This window comes from Mustelus asterias, chromosome 14 (genome assembly GCF_964213995.1).
Source record: "Mustelus asterias chromosome 14, sMusAst1.hap1.1, whole genome shotgun sequence".
Classification (NCBI taxonomy): Eukaryota; Metazoa; Chordata; class Chondrichthyes; order Carcharhiniformes; family Triakidae; genus Mustelus; species Mustelus asterias.
Genome location: NC_135814.1, coordinates 20,763,342 through 20,775,761, shown reverse-complemented (window position 1 = coordinate 20,775,761; position 12,420 = coordinate 20,763,342).

The window sequence follows — 12,420 nt, the reverse complement described above, 5'->3', positions numbered from 1 at the left end:
CCAGCTTCCACCCTAAACACGTTAAAGAAGCCATCCCCTACGGACAAGCCCTCCGTATACACAGGATCTGCTCGGATGAGGAGGATCGCAACAGACACCTCCAGACGCTGAAAGATGCCCTCATAAGAACAGGATATGGCGCTAGACTCATTGATCAACAGTTCCAACGCGCCACAGCGAAAAACCGCACCGACCTCCTCAGAAGACAAACACGGGACACAGTGGACAGAGTACCCTTCGTTGTCCAGTACTTCCCCGGAGCGGAGAAGCTACGGCATCTCCTCCGGAGCCTTCAACATGTCATTGATGAAGACGAACATCTCGCCAAGGCCATCCCCACACCCCCACTTCTTGCCTTCAAACAACCGCACAACCTCAAACAGACCATTGTCCGCAGCAAACTACCCAGCCTTCAGGAGAACAGTGACCAAGACACCACACAACCCTGCCACAGCAACCTCTGCAAGACGTGCCGGATCATCGACACAGATGCCATCATCTCACGTGAGAACACCATCCACCAGGTACACGGTACATACTCTTGCAACTCGGCCAACGTTGTCTACCTGATACGCTGCAAGAAAGGATGTCCCGAGGCATGGTACATTGGGGAAACTATGCAGACGCTGCGACAACGGATGAATGAACACCGCTCGACAATCACCAGGCAAGACTGTTCTCTTCCTGTTGGGGAGCACTTCAGCGGTCACGGGCATTCGGCCTCTGATATTCGGGTAAGCGTTCTCCAAGGCGGCCTTCGCGACACACGACAGCGCAGAGTCGCGGAGCAGAAACTGATAGCCAGGTTCCGCACACACAAGGACGGCCTCAACCGGGATATTGGGTTTATGTCACACTATTTCACATAAATATTTCTGCTTTTTTCCTCCTGAGTCTTTATCATGCGATCCTAGAATCAGAATTTATGTCACACTATTTGTAACTCCCACAGTTGCGTGGACCTGCAGAGTTTCACTGGCTGTCTTGTCTGGAGACAATACACATCTTTTTAGCCTGTCTTGATGCTCTCTCCACTCCCATTGTTTTGTTTCTTAAAGACTGGATTAGTTGTAAGTATTCGCATTTCAACCATTATTCATGTAAATTGAGTCTGTGTCTTTATAAGTTCTGTTTGTGAACAGAATTCCCACTCACCTGAAGAAGGGGCTCAGAGCCTCGAAAGCTTGTGTGGCTTTTGCTACCAAATAAACCTGTTGGACTTTAACCTGGTGTTGTTAAACTTCTTACTGTGAGAGGAAACCAGAGTATCCGGGGAAAATCCCTGAAAATACATTCGGGACCTGCGTTCCTAATCTATTCAAGGCCAAGGCTGCTGCTAGAATGATTCATTACCAAATTACTTGGAAGCCAATGTCATTTGCTATAGGAGGTAAAGGGACATTCTGAATGAGGTCACTTGACAAAGAGCTGCACTGGCCGTCTCGCAATTTACTGAAGGATTGAAGAGGAACTTGGCTGCTCAGACTCTATTTAGTTGAGATGGAATCAATCCAGGCTGTCAAAATCTATTCAAAGCCTTCAACAAAAGATATTTAGCAACTAATGAGTCAAAATACTGTTTCAGACAGCTAGTTGCTGTGGCCTCTGTTTTCTAATTAAGTTGCCACTTGCTACGGAGGCCTTTAAATTTTTGCCACTGAAATCCCCTTACTTAGGAATGATCTTTGAAGCAATTATTCTGAATGTCAAGCAACAATCTAAAAGTAACCAAAATACTCTCCGTAGGCAACCCTGGTAAGGGCTTTGAAGGAACAGATACTGCTTTGGTGTATTTATTTGCTTGATCGTACATTTTGCAATGTAAATGTTGCCTTTGCTTTGTTGATGCAAACAGTTTGACCAATAGAAAAAAAACATCGTGCGTACTTGTGACACGATAAGTGCTTTATTTGCCAAGCCTGTGAATCAAATTATTTTCACTGAGTATTAATATCAGTAATTAATATACAGATGTAATAATTGCTGCACTCCGACTATATTGTAATAGCAGGTTCATTTCCTGGTTAAAAAGTACAAACAGCAAAAGATCTGCTGACACCTGCACTCCTTGTGCCAACCTGTGATGATAAAATCAATCGTTTTTGTAATGGCTATTCATTCACATTATCATTTGTACAGTCAACCAACTGGAATGTTAAGTTTCTTCATCACAATTCCACCTCTGTACCTCATGTTAAGCAGGAGTAAATAAACATGGTTGTAATGTATATTGCAGCTTGCTATGTGTATTTATGTTACTCACATATACAGAACACTCGAGGGAAGATCACATGACTCAGAGATTAAAAACCATTATTGTTACTGACCATATAAGGGCAACTTTCTTATTGCTTAATTACCATGGGCGGGATTTTATGGCCTCGCTCGTTCCAAAATTGTAAAATCCCGTCCGAGGTCAATGGACCTTTCCATGGTTCACCCCTACACCTGCTCCGATTCCCGTAGTACTAGGACGGTGAAATTCCGGCAAATATCTTTTTAAATTTGTTACTGTATTATTGTGTGGATGTGCAGGAATTATGACACATGTGATAACTTCAACAGTTTAGTCAAAGGTTCTCGACTACTCCTACATGCCGTGTCTGTCGTCACATGGAAGTAACTAGTTTATTTATTGTCACAAGTAAGGCTTACGTTAACACTGCAGTTAAGTTACAGTGAAAATCCCCTAGTTGCCACACTCCGGCACCTGTTCGAGTACACTGCGGGAGAAATTTAGCATGGCCAATGCACCTAACCAGCACGTCTTTTGGACTGTCGGGGAAACCAAAGCATCCAGAGGAAACCCACACAGACACGGGGAGAACATGCAGACTCCACACAGACAGTGACCCAAGCTGGGAATCGAACCCGGGTCCCTGGCGCTGTGAGGCAGCAGTGCTAACTACTGTGTTGCCCTCCCCAACATCGCATATCAGTACTGATGTACAGGTCATATGGCAATAGGTGAATGGATGCACATTTTACAATTTCAATTCCAAATGGGAAGAGTGTCCATTCAGTGAAGCTAGAAGACTCTTTCGTGAAATATTACGAGTTGGTTTCTACATGGATATAGTTCTGATATATATTTATAACACTGTATTTACAGTTTTGTATCAAGCCCCTGAAAAATGCGACAAAATGCCATGACTGGTGTTATGTAGGAGTACTTGGTAACCATTTTGCCCTCAGCAGAGAAACAGCTGAATCCAAACTGGATCAAGGAGGTGCAGCCATATCCCAGCCTGATCTGGGGAAATATTACCACTCCTTCATCACCACAGGAGGTGCAGCAGTTTAAGAAGAAGGCTCATGACCAATTTCTCCAGATGACTAATGAGTGCAACACGTCAGGGAAACAACATCAACAAAATTGCCCTAATCTTTTCCCTGATTTGAATCCTCGCGGTTTTATTTTGCATCAGACATGATTGGAACTGAAAAGATTATTTACTGTTAACTCAGCAAAGCTCACACTCCCAGTAACGTCACACAAAAAAAATCACAAATCTAATCATGCAAGGGCATGTCTAATTAATGGCAGCTGCTGTTGTGATTTACTCAAATGTCAGCTCTTAAGTTCCACTTAACTAAGTGGAAAATAAGGTCAAATTCACAGCATTTTCTATATATTTCTATAGTGACTTACTGATGCAGAAACCACATAAGCATTACATTTATGTGAGAATCTTACAGAAGCCTGGACACGAAAACTTCAGGTGTGATCTGCAGGCATGAACTGAACGTTAAGTTTATTCTTGGATTTTGCATGGACCTCCCGGATGCCTGGTGATGGTGGGGCACCTCCTATACTAAGGCCCCCCTGTGCAGTGTTGGAACATCTTTGAGCCTGCTCTGTCTCATGTTGTGCCTTTATTACACCACCTTTCATGTCAAAATGAATTCTGCAATGAATTTGATCACCTTCCCGTCCCCTTTAAGAAGTAAAGGCTGGTTTTAAATGTTGCTAAACTTTTGTAGTTTTGGGAACCTTGTTGAGGTGACTCAAATACATGATTGACGCTGGCTGCATGCTGCAATGCCATTAATTAGCAGATAACAGGAATTTGGTGTGCTTTGCTTAGAGGTATAATTTAGAAGGTGAGTGCAATGCCAGATTACGTACTGAGAGAGAGGGGAAGGAACAAAGATTGGATGAAGAGAAAAAAAAGAAAGGAAAATTCAAATATCTATTTTATATTTGACATTTTAAAAATCTCCAACAACAATTTCTAGCTGAAGGAATGAGATTCATTGAGATGAGATATCCAAAGATGTGTAGGTTAGGTTGATTGGCCATGCTAAATTGACCCTAGTGTCAGGGGGGATTAACAGGGTAAATATGTGGGGTTATGGGAATAGGACCTGGGTGGGATTGTGGTCGGTGCAGGCTCGATGGGCCAAATGGCCTGCTTCTGCACTGTAGGGATCTATGCTGGTAATAGTTAATTATCAGTGCCAGAGAAGTTGATAAACAGCAATTAACATTAGAAGATTAAAAAAGTAAAGATGCCATAATCCAAGATAGGCTGACTGGTGAAGATTTAACCTGAAAATCACTACAACTCAAGAAAGGGGCAAGTTTGAGAAGGCAGAACTTCATGAATAATCTGAGCCAACATGGGAATTGAAGCTGCACTTTTGGCATTGCTCTCACATCTTAAACTGACTGTCCAGCCAACTGAGCTAATCAGCCCCCATTATAAGAATAAACTGAGATGGACAATACTTAACTTCCTGCAGCGGATGTTCCAGCTACCATGTAAATACAGCAACTTCATGTTATTCAGTGTATCTCAACGGTGAGTTACACAGCGAGGTGCCATTTTCGCAAAGCTGACGGCGGAGAGGCAGAGCTCAGACAGTAACCTTTGGATATATATGAGATTAATCACGCATCGGTCCCTTGACTGAAGTTGCTGCTTCATCTGCACAGTGAGTGCCATTAGCCATTATTTTGACAGGAAAATCTGGGCCACTGAACTTTTCTATTGAAGTCACTGCACTTCAGAAGATAACTAATTATGTGAAGAATGTTGAAATGTTTTGATATGAGAGATATATAAATGCATGAGTTATTTTTCTGAATTAGCAGCATAGAGCAATTAGTCCTATTAAACCACAAATACTATATTCCATATCAAGCTCAAGTTACAGGATAGTAACGGACCTAATAACATGTCAGCCTTTAACATTGAGAGAATTCATTTTTTTATCTTTAAAAGAAACTCCCTCTGTGAACCGAAAAATCTGTAAAATCTTCATTTATTGTTTTTGTAACCTGCATCAGGTGTTTATCTTGGCTAAAGAGATTACTGAGAATGTTTAAAGGATTTTGTAGACAAACTGTAACCTGCAAATGGAATGTTAATGGGCTACACGCACAGGATTGTAACATAGCAGTCAACAAATTGAAAAATCTCGATGCAATAATTGACTCTGAACTCTGAAATATTCCTCCGAAATTGAAAGAATGTGTAACGATTACTCTGAGGAGTTCCTGAGAAAGGAGAGTTTTGCGAATACAATGGCCCGTAACTTCCGCAGATTGGTGGATTGCCACTCTCGACTGACTTACCCTCGCTGTCATTGGCAAAAATGGCCAGTGCCAAGACCGGGTTGGAGAAACTGGTCTGCAAGTCGACACTGGGCACTGTTCACCTCCATGAGGTTCATATTATTGAAATATAATATTTTGGAATGACTTTTAATATGCTAAAGATATCCTAATGGGCTGCACAGATCTATTACTAGGCAAAATCTGACACTAAAGTTCATCTAAAGAGAAATTGGAAGGGATGGCCGGCAGCTTGGTCAAAGAGGAAAGTTTTAAGAAGTGACTTAAAGGAACAGAGACAGGTAAAGAAGTGGGAAAGTTTGGAGGTGGGTGGAGGGGGGAGAGTGGGTGGAGGGAGGGAGTGGGTGGCAGGGTGAATTCCTGAGCTTGGAACCTAAGAATTAGGAGCAGGAGTAGGCAATTCAGCACCAAGTGCCTGCTCCGCCATTCAATAAGATCATGGCTGATCTCATCTCAGTCTCATTTCCACCTTCCTGCCCACTCCCCATAACCCTTCATCCCGCTGCTAATTAAAAACCTACCTATCTCCTCCTCAAAATTGTTTAGTGTTCCGGCGTCCTCTGCACACTGGGAAAGAGAATTCCACAAATTCACAACCCTTTGAGTAAAGCAATTCCTCCTCATTTTTGTTTTATATTTTCCACCCCTTAGCCTGAAACTATGGCCTCTCGTTCTAGAATGTCCAACAAGAAGAAGCATCTACTTGACATCTACCCTGTCAATCCTCAATTAGATCTCCTCTCATTCCTCTAAATTCCAGCAAGTATAAGACTAATCTGCTTAATTCCTCTTCATAAAACCATTCCTTCATCCCTGGAATCAATCTTGTGAACCTTCCCTTCGCCACCTCTGAAGCATTTACATTCTTCCTTAAGTAAGGGAACCAAAATTGTGTGCAGTACTCCAGATGCAGTCTCACCAATGCCATAGAACCATAGAACCATAGAAAATTACAGCTCAGAAACAGGCCTTTTGGCCCTTCTTGTCTGTGCCGAACTATTTTTTGCCTAGTCCCACTGACCTGCACTTGGACCATATCCCTCCACACTCCTCTCATCCATGAACCCGTCCAAGTTTTTCTTAAATGTTAAAAGTGACCCTGCATTTACCACTTTATCTGGCAGCTCATTCCACACTCCCACCACTCTCTGCGTGAAGAAGCCCCCCCTAATATCCCCTTTAAACTTTTTTCCTTTCACCCTTAACCCATGCCCTCTGGTTTTTTTCTCCCCTAGCCTCAGTGGAAAAAGCCTGCTTGCATTCACTCTATCTATACCCATCAAAATCTTACACACCTCTATCAAATCTCCCCTCATTCGTCTTCGCTCCAGCGAAGAAAGTCCCAACCTATTCAATCTCTCTCTGTAACTCAGCTTCTCAAGTCCCGGCAACATCCTTGTGAACCTTCTCTGCACTCTTTCAGCCTTATTTACATCCTTCCTGTAACTAGCTGACCAAAACTGTACACAGTACTCTAAATTCGGCCTCACCAATGCCTTATATAACCTTACCATAACACCAACTTTTATACTCGATACTCCGATTTATAAAGGCCAATGTACCAAAGGCACTCTTTACGACCCTATCCACCTGTGACGTCACTTTTAGGGAATTCGGTACCTGTATTCCCAGATCCCTCTGTTCAACTGCACTCTTCAGAGTCCTACCATTTACCCTGTACGTTCTACTTTGGTTTGTCCTTCCAAAGTGCAATATCTCACACTTGGCTGCGTTAAATTCCATTTGCCACTTTTCAGCCCATTTTTCTAGTTGGTCCAAATCCCTCTGCAAGCTTTGAAAACCTTCCTCACTGTCCACTACACCTCCAATCTTTGTATCATCAGCAAATTTGCTGATCCAATTTACCACATTATCATCCAGATCATTGATATAGATGACAAACAACACCGATCCCTGTGGCACACCACTAGTCACAGGCCTCCAATCAGAGAAGCAATCCTCCACAACCACTCTCTGGCTTCTTCCATTGAGCCAGTGTCCAATCCAATTTACTACCTCCTGCTGTATACCCAGCGACTGAAGCTTCCTAACTAACCTCCCATGAGGGAACTTGTCAAAGGCCTTGCTGATATCCAGGTAGACAACATCCACCGCTTTCCCTTCATCCACTTTCCTGGTAACCTCCTTGAAAAACTCTAATAGATTGGTCAAACATGACCTACCACGCACAAAGCCATGTTGACTCTCTCTAATAAGTCCCTGTCTATCGAAATATTTGTAGATCCTATCCCTTATCACACCTTCCAATAACTTACCCACCACCGACGTCAAACTTACTGGCCTATAATTTCCCGGATTTCTTTTGGAACCTTTTTTAAACAACGGAACAACATGAGTCACCCCCCAATCATCCGGCACCTCCCCCATGAATACTGGCATTTAAAATATGTCTGCCAGGGCCCCTGCAAGTTCAACACTAGCTTCCCTCAAGGTCCGTGGGAATACCCTGTCCGGTCCTGGGGATTTATCCACTTTGATTTGCCTCAATAAAGCAAGCACCTCCTCCCCTTTAATCTGTAAAGGTTCCATGACCTCCCTACCTGTTTGCCCTATTTCCGTAGACTCCATGCTCGTTTCCTCAGTAAATACGGATGCAAAAAAACCATTTAGTATCTCCCCCATCTCTTTTGGTTCCATACACAGTCTACCACTCTGGTCTTCAAGAAGACCAATTTTATCCCTCACTATCCTTTTGCTCCTAACATGCCTATAGAAGCTCTTTGGATTTTCCTTCACTCTGTCTGCCAAAGCAACCTCATGTCTTCTTTTAGCCCTCTGATTTCCCTAAGTTGTTTCTTGCACTTTTTATACTCCTCGAGCATCTGATCTGTTCCTTGCTGCCTGTACATTTCATACAACTCTCTCTCCCTCTTAATCAGTGTTACAATCTCCCTCGAGAACCAAGGTTCCTTATTCCTATTTACTTCGCCTTTAATCCTGACAGGAACATACGAACTCTGCACTCTCAAAATTTCTCCTTTGAAGGCCTCCCCCTTTCCATTTACATCCTTACCAGAGAACAGCCTGTGCCAATCCACACTTCCCAGATCCCTTCTCATTTCATCAGATTTGGCCTTTTTCCAGTTCAGAACTTCAACCCGAGGACCAGATCTATCCTTATCCATGATCAGGTTGAAACTAATGGCATTATGATCACTGGATCCAAAGTGTTCCCTCACACTCACATCCATCATGCCCTAGACAGTTGCAACAGCATTTCCCTACTTTTATATTCTATCCCATGAACAATGATTGTTAAAATTCTATTTGCCTTCCTTATTACCTCCTGCACGTGCATACTGACTTTCTGTGATTGATGCATGAGGACACCCAGATCCCTCAGGCCAGGCAGCTGACGATCTCTTGCAAGAGTGAGAAAGGAGCCCAAACTGGAGGTTGGAGATTCTGGAGGACAGGAGAAAGTTACAGAAATAGGGAGGGATGTAAACAATGGAGGAGAATTTTAAAATCAAGGAGTTACCAGACTGGAGCAAATGTAGTCAAGGGGCAGAGGGGTGATGTGTGTGCGCGATTTGAATCATAAAATAATAGAATCCCTACAATGCAGAAGGAGGCCATTTGGCCCATCGAGTCTGCACCAACAACGATCCCACCCAGGCCCTATCCGTGTAACCCCAAGTATTTACCCTGCTAATCCCCCTGACACTCATGGACACATTTAGCATGGCCAATCAACATAACCCACACATCTCTGGATATGGAGGAAACCAGAGCACCTGGAGGAAACCCACACAGACACGGGGACCACCTGACAGAACAAAATTCTCTGTTGACCTCAGGCAGGATTTTATGAGCCTCGCCCGAGTGAGGTCGTAAAATCCCAGACAGTGAGAACGTGCAAACACCACACGGACAGTGATCCGAGGCCGGAATTGTACCCGCGTCCCAGGCGCTGTGAGGCAGCAGTGCTAATCACTTGCCACACTGCCGCCATGCAAGTTAGAATCCAGGCAGCAGGATATTGGATAAGTTTGACTTTACAAAGGGTGGAAAGTGGGAGGCTGACCAGAAGAGGTATTCCTACATTCAGTGTTGATAAGATCTTGACGATTGCTGGAAAAAGACCTGTTGGCGAAGCTTTTCAACGCGCACTTATCAGGACATTTCGCAAGAATACCAAATGTAAATGGAACAACAGTGTTAACAAGTTATGCCCATTATATCTCCCTCAAGTCAATTTGAATAGGATGCACATTAAAAAGCTTATTTCAGACCAAAGGTATCTTTTTCAACTGCTGAATCATTAAAACGCATGTATGTGCTTGCTGTCATTTCCATAGAACTGAAACAGAACGAAAGGATGCACAGAGCAAAAGACCTGAGGAGCTTTGCCCTTTGAAGTACAGCTCCTGCTCTGATCAAGATCGCAAGGACCCCACGCACCTGGACATAGGGTGGGATTTTCTGGCTGTGCTCACCTCAATGCTGGAAAATCCCTCCCGAGGTCAACAGACCTTTGCATGGTCCGTGTCCCACCCACTACGATTCCCGTGGTGGACGGGGTGGGAAAATTCTGCCCATTCTCTCTTCTACTTTCTTCCGTCGGGAAAAAGATACAAAATTCTGAGGTCACGTACCAACCGACTCAAGAGCAGCTTCTTCCCTGCCGCTGTCAGACTTTTGAATGGACCGACCAGATATTAAGCTGATCTTTCTCTATACCCTAACTATGACTGTAACACCACATCCTGCACCCTCTCCTTTCCTCTCTATGAACAGTATGTTTTGTCTGTATAGCGCGCAAGAAACAACACTTTTCACTGCATATTAATACATGTGTTAATAATAAATCAAATGAAGAAGAATTGCATTGAGGCAAAGGGACTGTGAATAGAGTAGTTCATTGCTTTTCCCAGGGATGCTGCCCTCTGACCAGTCAGATTAACCCTAATGTTGTTTAGTTCTGGTGAATATTGGTTTCATCTGTTTGTTAGAAATAATCGGGTGAATTTTCATTTTCACCGCTTGGGTGGTCATCTGATTGAGAAGATCACACATCTTCCATAGAATCTATCTGAAATCATTGAAATGAAAATAATAAGGGTTCTATAAATGATGGGTGATCCACCTCATCTGACGTCTGACCAATTAGTGAAGGCATATATAGTCTTTTTCAGTCAGCTAATCCTTTGCTTATATTTGATTTACAAAATGTCAAACAGCTACAAAATGTTAAGACTTAAGCAGTAAATGCAAACAGGTGTTCATTAGGAGTCCACCTTGTTCAGAAATAAATATCGATGTGAATAAGTGACTAAAATGCAGTCTAAAAGGACTATATAGAAGCAGCAACAAGGGCAGCAGATACCTGGAGACACCACCACCTGGAAGATCCCCTCCAAGCCACTCACCATCCTGAGTTGGAAATGTATCGCTGTTGCTGGGTCGAAATCTGGAACTCCCTGTCTAAGAGCACCGTGGATTTACCTACACCACAGGACAGTAGGTTCAAGAAGGCAGCTCACCAACATTAGGGCATTTAGAGATGGACAATAAATGCGGGCCTAGCCAGTGATAGCCACATCCTGTAAATGGATTTTAACAAATCCAGGCTCACACTCCAGTGCAATACTGAGGGAGTGCTGCACTTTTGGATGTGCTTCTTTCAAATGTCTTCTCAGGTTTCAAGAAGAGCAAGGGTGCTATCTCTGTCTCAATCAATATTTATCCTACAATCAATCGCAAAAATGGATACTCTCGTCATTGCTGCTTGCGGGAGCTGGATGTGTGCAAACTGGGTGATATTTTTCCTGCAGTTACAACAGTGACTGTGCTGCAAAAAGTACATCATTGACGATAAATATGTCCAGGCATCGTTAAACACACTATGTAAATGTGAGTCTTTTTAAAATATAGTTAGTACATTCAGTTTGTTACAAAATAAATCTATTCCCTCTATGGAAAATGTTTGCAAATCTTCTGTTTCTAACCACATAATGCACAGCACAGCAGAAAATATAGCCTCTGGTGCTGATTGACACAGGAAAAATGTAAAGGAAACTTCAGCAATTTGCCATGCAAAACTTTAAAGGGGTTAGTAGCAATAAAAACAAGTTTTTTTTTTCTTTGAATGACTTGATAGTCACTCTGTAACAACTGATCCTGTATGAACTTGATAGATTAAAAAAAAAGCTTTGAATGAATGAAGTAAAGCTTTATGTGCCCGGGCACCGATCATTATTTTTGCCAAGTAACCATGCAATGTTTGGAACCAAAACAAAAAGAAATAAAGGTTGATTAAATGCTATTCATAAAATAACATCTTTGGCCCATATGAAGGGAAGTCAAGTTGAAAATTGAAGGATTCTTGTCTTGAAAGTCATCACTTCATTTGTACACACAGTCCGCACAATAGCTAACTAAAGAGTAATGGTGAGTTTTCTGTGTTCAAATTAATTTAACAGGCCACCCTCTACATCTACATCCTGTGAAAGAATAGAAAAAGACTAGACTGATGGTCCTGAAGCATTATGTCAACAGAGAGCTTATAAAATTGCAAGCACCGATGTTTTCAACTTAGAGATACAGCAGGCTGTTTTTTGATCTAAATTTAAAAGACAGTGCATTTAACTTGACAACTTGATGGTTCCACAGACCTTATTTACACACTTTCCTGTCTCCTCTTAGGAACTGTACAGATTGCGGGGTAATGGACCTTGCTCCAGCAAAATGGGCTGTGTTTGAACTCAGCATTAAAATGGCTCTGCTGGGTTCAGTTGTCTTCCATGTTTGAATCACATCCCAAACTCTCTCCCCCACATGCATCCCTGCCACCCCCCTCGCCTCCAATGAAATTA